This window comes from Cetorhinus maximus, chromosome 21 (genome assembly GCF_964194155.1).
Source record: "Cetorhinus maximus chromosome 21, sCetMax3.hap1.1, whole genome shotgun sequence".
NCBI lineage: Eukaryota > Metazoa > Chordata > Chondrichthyes > Lamniformes > Cetorhinidae > Cetorhinus > Cetorhinus maximus.
The window spans coordinates 29,172,331-29,180,838 of NC_135899.1; the positions used below are offsets into that span (position 1 = coordinate 29,172,331).

The 8,508-nt window shown below is 43.5% G+C and overlaps 1 non-coding gene across 1 annotated transcript; it reads left to right on the forward strand.

The window, feature by feature from the left end:
* Nucleotides 1–2,896: 2,896 nt before the first annotated feature.
* trnan-guu (transfer RNA asparagine (anticodon GUU)) lies at nt 2,897–2,970 on the forward strand. Its single transcript has one exon. It is a non-coding gene; the product is annotated as a tRNA-Asn (tRNA).
* Nucleotides 2,971–8,508: the final 5,538 nt, after the last annotated feature.

Consider the following 8,508-nt stretch of genomic DNA (forward strand, 5'->3'; position numbering starts at 1 on the left):
CCCCCCTCAGCCTTCTCTGCTCTAAGGAAAACAATCTCTCTTCATGGCTTAAACTCCCCAACCCCGGCAACATGCTGGTGAATCTCCTCTGCACCCTCTCCAGTGCAATCTCATCCTTCCAATAGTTTGGGACCAGAACTGCACACAGTACTCCAGTTGTGGCCTAACTAGCGTTTTATACAACTCCAACATAACCTCCCTGTTCTTATGTTCTATGCCTCTGCTAATAAAATCAAGTATCCCATATACCTTCTTAACCACCTTACCAACCAGTGCTGTTGCCTCAGGGATTTATGGACATGTACACCAAGGTCACTCTGATCCTCTGCACTTCCTAGGGTCCTACCATTCATTGTGTATTCCCTTGTCGTTTTAGTCCTCCCAAAAGGCATCACCTCATTCTCAGGATTAAATTCCATTTGCCACTGCTCTGCCATCGTCCCAGCCCATCTATATCGTCCTCACTATTTATGATACCACCAATTGTCGTGTCATCTGTGAACTTACTGATCATACCTCCTATATTCATGTCTAAATCATTAATGCATACGACAAACAGCAAGGGCCCCAGCACCGATACCTGAAGTACACCACTCGTCACAGGCTTCCGATCGCAAAAGCAGCCTTCGATCATCACCCTCTGCCTCCTGCCACTAAGCCAATTTTGGTTCCAATTTGCCAAATGGCCCTGGATCCCATGGGCTCTTAACTTCTTGACCATTCACCCATGTGGGACCTTGTCAACAGCCTTGCTGAAGTCCATGTAGACTACATCAGTTGCACTGCCCTCATCTACACAACTGGTCACCTCCTCGAAAAACTCAATCAAATTTGATAGACATGATCTTCCCCTGACAAAACCATACTGACTATCCCTGATTAATCCAGATTAATCCTACCCCTCAGAATTTTTCCCAATAATTTCGCTACCACTGATGTTAGACTCACTGGCCTGTAAAAACCTATTTTATCCCTTCTTACTTTCTTGAATAATGGTACCACATTCGCTATCCTCCAGCTCTCTGGTACCTCTCTTGTGGCTAGAGAGGAATTGAAATTGGTGCCAGAGCCCCTGGAATCTCGTCCCTTGCCTCATATAGCAGCCTGGGATACATCACATCTGGGCTTGGGGATTTATCTACTTTTAAGCCTGCTAAAACCGCTAATACCTCCTCCCCTTCAAAGCTAATTTGTTCAAGTATATCACAGTGTTCCTCCCTGATATCTACACCTACATCCCCCTTCTCCATAGTGAAACAGATGAAAAGCAAATTCAAACCTGCATCGCGCCCACCAGCTCCAAGCACAGACTACCACTTTGCTCCCCGATGGGCCCTACTCTTTCCCTGGTTATCCTCTTGCCTTTAGCATATTTATAAAATTCCTTTATCTTGCCCACCAGTGTTTTTTCATGCCCCCTTTTCTCTCGCATAATTTCTTTTTTAAGGACCCGCCTACACTTTCAATACTCCTTGAGAGCTTCTGTTGTTTTCAGCCCTCTGTATCTACAATAAATCTCCTTCTTTACCCTTATCCAATCCTCTATATCGGTTGGGATCCAGGGTTCAATGGACTTGTTTGTCCTACCCTTCACCTTTACGGGAACATGTTCGCCCTGAACTCTCACTATTTCATTTTTGAATGACTCCCACAGGTCTGATGTAGACTTTCCCACAAGTAGCCGCTCCTATACTACTTTGGCCAGATCTTGTTTTACCACATTGAAATCGGCCTTCCCTCAATTCAGGATCTTTATTCCTGGTACATCGTTGCCTTTTTCCATAACTACCTTAAATCTTACAGAGTTATGGGCACTCTCCTCGAAATGCTCCCCCACCTACACTTCAATCACTTGCCCGGCTTCATTCCCTAAGATTAAGACCATTGCCGCCCCTTCTCTCATACGACTTTCTACGTACTGGCTCAAAAGGATCTCCTGGATGCACTTTAAAAAGTTGAACTGAAGAGGTGAAAGGATCTCAGGAAACGTGTTGTGAACCTGTGGAATACATTAGCACGTTTCGGCCTCTGGGCAGTGATAAGTGAGTGGTGCGGTCCTTCAAAAGATACGTTGAACTGCCTGCTGGGTTGGATACAATCTAACCCCCTGCAGTTAAATCAAGAAAGGCAGAGGAGACCATTCCAGATCAGAAGAACTCGCTGAGTAAAAACGCGAATCTCCACAGCTCTCATCTCTCAGTCCGGTTTTATTTTTCTTTAACCATTATCTAAAATCTTCTTCCTCCAATTCTGGACACTTCTGTCAGTGAAAACTCTCTCCACATTTGCAGTCAGATTTTCCGCCCATCCCCCATATAATTTAGACATTTCTATTCAATCTCGGTTTAGCCTTTTTTACGATGAAGAGAACAATCTTAGCCTCTAGACTGTTGCCGAAGAACTGAATTTCCATAATCGTGGACATGGGCAAGGCGGAAGCCTGGGCAAAGTTCTGGAAAATATTGCCAGTTGGGAGTGGGAAAAATGGAAACGAAGCGGAACAGGAAACCCGGACTCCGTCTTTGTGAATTTTGAGAAAGGCCGTGGGAAACGGAATCAGAGGAGAATGAAGGACGAACAGCCCGACTGATCAGAGACAGTCAAAGCAACTTTCCCTTCATCAAGAAGCTGAAACATTTACTGTGAACTGATCGGTGAATGAAATTATATCAGAAATCGACAGGTTCGTTGTTGTTGCTCATCGGGACATAAAGCCGAATATTGGTTTCCGGATAATGCGAACATTTGGAACAGAAAATTAAATGTAAGGCTCGACTGTAAAAGACTGGAGACAAGTTATTCTTGGTGACGTGGATATTTGTGCAATGGCCAAGATCAGAGTATTCCCACGTTTCCTCCATAACTGTTCCAGGCTTTTAGTTGCGTCAAAATAAGTGTCTCTGTGGCGCAATCGGTTAGCGCGTTCGGCTGTTAACCGAAAGGTTGGTGGTTCGAGCCCACCCAGGGACGCAGTCGTTTTTTGTTTTGCACCCTTGAATTCATCGTGTCCCGTAGTTTTGATTTGTTTCCGTCAGTTGCAATAAACTATTCGCCAAGCATGATCAGGCCTGGCAACAATTTTAGATCATGAACTCTCTCCCCCATCCCCACCCACTTTCCGATTTTCCCCCCTCCTTTTTGTTTTTTCCAATAATTTATATAGGTTTTTCTTTTCCCACCTATTTCCACTATTTTTAAATGTATTTCCATCCATTGTTTTATCTCTACCTTTTAGCCTATTTCGATCCCTTCCCCCCACCCCACCCCCACTAGGGCTATCTGTACCTTGCTCGTCCTGCTTTCTACCCTTAATTAGCACATTCCTTTAGATAATATCACCACCTTCAACACCTCTTTGTCCCTTTGTCTGTGACATCTTTTGGTTATCTCCACCTATCACTGGCCTTCTATCCAGCTCTTCTTGTCCCACCCCTCCTTAAACCAACTATATTTCACCTCTTTTCTATTTTTACTTAGTTCTGTTGAAGGGACATTCGGACTCGAAACGTTAACTGTGCTCCTCTCCGCAGATGCTGCCAGACCTGATGATCCGGCCTGGTGCTGATTAGTGATTTCCCACCAAGATACTTATGCGCCTTCATTTCAAACTAAACCTACCAACACCCACCCCATTAGAAGTATACCGAGATATTGGGCTGAAAGAAAGTAATTGGTACTGTATCTACGGACACACTCCAAATGCAGCGGTTTCCCGCTCTTCTTTGTGAGAAACGATGCCAAAATAAGAATTCTCAACAATCCTGATAAAGATGATTTTTCACTCACGCCGTATGAGCTTTAATCACTGTTAACGCTTCGAGTCCGAATGACTCTTCATCAGAACTGTTCTGATGAAGAGTCATTCGGACTCGAAACGTTAACTGTATTCCTCGCCGCAGATGCTGTCAGACCTGCTGAGTTTTTCCAGCTATTGTTGTTTTTGTTTCAGATTTCCAGCGTCCGCAGTATTTTGCTTTTAGCTTTAATCACTGGCTTTGTACTGTTGGGATAGGCTAGCATAATTCAATTGAACTGAGGGAATAAACACTTCATTCGTTATGGCGCTTGTCCTTGCCGAACAATGAAGAGCGCGCTGGGGAGGCTCTTAGACTCCTCCGAAGGCAGTTGGTTTGAGGTCATGTTCACAATTCAGCTGGGTGACTCGGAAATCACCACAGGAGGAGAGCATGTAGTTAAGCGTTTAGAGCCTCATTGCAGAGAGGCACGGGCTGGAAATTCTCTGACAGTCCCTGGATTTGAAGATGTATATAGAGTATATGCCCAGAGCGCCTCTCCATACATCTGCAGTTGCCCATTTACCCTTACAGTGAGCCAGCACGGACAGGACTGATCGAATGGCTCATTCTGTGCTGTAAATATTTATGATTCCCTGTTTAGCGCTCCATTCGGCCAGGCATTGAAAAAAAAATGTAATTTTATCTCTCCTGACTTTCCCTCTATCACAGACGTTTAATTTTGTTGACTTTCCATCCTCCACCTTTTCTCTTGCTTGCTATCAATTTCATTTCCAATATTTTACCCGGTTCTAATGAAGTGCAGAAGGTTGTGTGCAGTTCTGGTCGCCAAACTACAGGAAGGATATCAGTAAGATTGAGAGAGTGCAGAGAAGATTTACTAGGATGTTGCCGGGTCTTAAGGAGTTGAGTTACAGGGAACGATTAAACAGGTTAGGACTTTATTCCTTGGAGCGTAGAAGAATGAGGGGAGATATGATAGAAGTTTACAAAATTATGAGGTGTATAGACAGAGTAAATGCGAGTAGGCTCTTTCCACTTAGATTAGGAGAAATAAACACAAGAGGACATGGCTTTAGGGTGAAAGGGGAAAGGTTTAGGAGGAACATTAGGGGGAACTTCTTCACTCAGAGAGTGGTGAGAGTGTGGAACGAGCTACCATCTGACGTGGTAAATGCGGGCTCACTCTTAATTTTTAAGAATAAATTAGATAGATACATGGATGGGAGAGGTCTGGAGGGTAATGGACTAGATGCCGGTCAATGGGACTAGCGGAGTAATTTTTCGGCACAGACTAGAAGGGCTGAATGGCCTGTTTTCTGTGCTGTAGTGTTCTATGGTTCTATGGTTCTAAAGGCCATCGACCTGAAAGATGAACTCTGTTTCTTTCTCCACAGATTTGCCTGACTGATTGTGTATTTGCAACATTTTCTACAACAACTCCAGCGGTTTGAAAGCATGGCTGATTGGCTCTGCATGGCAAATGCAAGTACATGTTAGCTGAAATACTGCGTTATTTGCCATTACTTTGTCTACAAGCATGAATCTCATTCAAGAGTTTTCGTCGAATGAGTGTGTGAAAAGTCCCGAATGCGGACAAGCTCTCCATGTGTCATTAACTTTGAGTTCAAGCCACATCTGTAGTGTGGAAGGTGGGATTGACTTCCATCAGGAATAGTTTTACTTTGAATATGAGGAGACGAAGCAAGTGTGTCCATGCAACGCACGTGGAGAAGATGAAGGCAATTTTTCTGGAATGCTTGTCCATGTAAGCGGACCATGGACTGGTCCCAATTCACTATTCAGTAACTTGTTAAAATTCTCCTTGGAAAAGCGAAGCAGAAAATATTAAACTTGCAGATTTACGGATAGAAAGATCCGATATTTCTCCATAATTCTTAAGGTGGTACTTCCGCATCGGCTGAATCTGTATTTTATTCTCTAACTGTCATTACAATAGTGACCACAAGGGAAAAGCATTTTAATGGCGGTAACACGCCATTAACCCTTTGGCAAAACTCGCATTCGAGAAAGGCAAACATTACTGTACTTTCTGAACGGACCAAGAGTTGGAGCTGTGAAACGTATCTATACCATTCAGGTCTAATTTTTCTCTCTGTTCCTGCGTAGCTCACATTTTCGATGTCCCTCTGTACTTCAGTGTGTCTTTGTGCATACCTCTGTTTTCCTGATATGAATCGCCCCCTGTAAGAAAACTATTCCCTCTGGGGTCGGTAAACATAAGCAGATCTGTTCACTGAGTGATTGTTGATCGGACGCTTCCGTAGGCAATGCAGAGCAGCAATGGCGGTCAGTCCCTTGTCAGTATCGTTGTGAATATCTCCGCCTGTCACCTGGATCATGGGTATGACCCGAGGGTCGTGATTTTAAGATGAACAATTTTATTGACATTTTCTGTGCAGCTTCATGTTGGGAAAGCTGTGGAGAAGAACAATAAAGTAAAAGAAAAAATGCAAAATGAGATGCTCCCTCTGAGAATTTCCTCCATGGGATTAGTGTGATTTTAATAGATCAACTTTTTGGTAGTGTACCGGCAGTAGTCGTGGCCGAATAGTTAAGACAATGTTTTTAAATGAATTTGGGGTCTCCTCGCGCGCATTCATTTCTTGCCGACTAGGTTTGCAGTTGCTCTCAATTAGGAGATTTAACCACCCTCCTTTGGGGCGATTCATGCCACACGCGGAATAATAGTCCACACGTTTCAAAACTATAAATATTGATTTTCTTGCATTTATTCACATGCAACCATGTTCTGTTTTGAAATGAATGCAGTCATCATGAAATATCGGGGTTTAAACTCCCTGGTCAACACCGGAACTGACAATGTTTAGGGAATTATTTATTGCAGCTGAAAGATACAACACAAAACTATGTGGCAGTGAACCCTCAATGCGATAAAACAGTGAGCAGCTTCGCCCATGGGGTATGGTTGAAACACAACCCTCTGGTTTAACATCCGAACGGCCGCACCGATTCAGAAACACAGGCTGGGATGGTTGTTGCGCCAAAAATAAAACATGATACACTATGAGGGATACATGAAAACAGCCTCATCTTGACCAATGCACAAACATCCATGTCTCCATTAACAAGCTCTCCTGCAGCCTTCTCACCTCGAGTTATTCGGCAAAATACTATGAAGTGGAATGAATTATGCTGCTCTTCCTGAAGGTAGTATTTGTGATGTTTTGTAAACAGTGCAGAAGGCAGTTTAACGTCTTATTTGAAAGACTGCACCTCTCACTCATTACCACGCGGAGTCCAAATTTTAATTTTTGTTCTCAAGCACTGGAGTGGGGCGTGATGCCATGCAATCCGCAATGCTGCCAAGTTCATCTTTCATTCTTCTAAACTCCAATGACATTAGTCCCAAACTGGTGAACCTTTCCTCATAATCAGAAGAATCAACTGAATGAACCTGATCAGAACTGCCTTCAATGCAAGTATATTCCTCTGTAAATAAATAGAACACAACTAAATACATGGCCCTATGTGTGTCCCACCAACGCCCGTATAGCTGTAGGAAGACGTCCTTCCTCTTATACTAGATCCCCGTTTTACTAAAGGCCAACACTCCAATTGCCATCCTGATTAATTGCTCTATCTGCATGCTGACCTCCTGTGATACATGAACGAGGACACTCAGATCCATCTATCCCAAATCATTTTGCCATTTCTCTAAATTTAATTTATATTCTGCTTTGTAATTCATTATGCCCAAGTAGTTAATCTAACATGTTCCCACACTAAACACCTGTCAAATGTTAGCCCACGTACTCTGCCTTTATATCTCCCTTTGCAGGCTCGTTGTAGCCTCATCACAAGTAGTTTTCCTGCCACATTTTAATCAAAAATAAAACCTGCCAAAATAAGGACTCTTAAAACCTTCATAATTATGTATTTTGCCACACGCCTCAACAGCTTTAACCAAGCACTTCATACTGTTCGGCCAGACGGCCAAGGGCAGGGAATGCAAGTTTGAAGCTGGTGACTGCTAACTGAAGCTTAGCTTTCCTGTTGACTGCCCGCCGACTCCAAGGCTTTGTACTGAACGGAGGAAATAAACTTATTTTCGTGAAAATTATGGCGCAATGAGGAGCGAGTTGGATTCTTCAAAGGCAGTCATGAGGTCAGGTCGAATGTTGTCCAAAACCATCCTCGGATGTCCCTTAGCCTTACACAAATGTGAACGAGAGCAGATTCTGGGAATTAAGTTTAGCTCTGGCAGCATCGTTGTAAACAAATGAGACAATTTGCCCGGACTTGGCGGCATGCCTACAGTACAAGCCCAGAACTCACCGTAAACTGTAGCTGATGACGAAACTTGTGTATAGAGGTTTGGTTGACTCAGTTAACTATAGTATGGCGCCAATAATTCCACTGTTAAAAAGTGTTGCGTTTGGAAGATGATTAGCACAGAAATTCACCTGGGTGATCCAGAAATCACCACAGGGGCAGCGTGCATGGTTACTAGTTGAAAGCTACCCGCAGAGAGGTAAGTGATGGAAATTCTTTCTGTAACCTGCCAGTAAATTCATTCCTCAAACTCCTTTACACTATTTGGAGACCTGTATTATTTTCGACCCTTTGAGAATCCCCTATTTTCATTGTTCCAAAGGTGGTGTCGCTTCTTTCATATGTCATGGCTTCAACCCTGAATGTCCCCCCGAAAATGTTCCGCCTTTCAGACTCACTTTCTTCCATGAAGACGCTCCTTAAATCCTATCTCTTT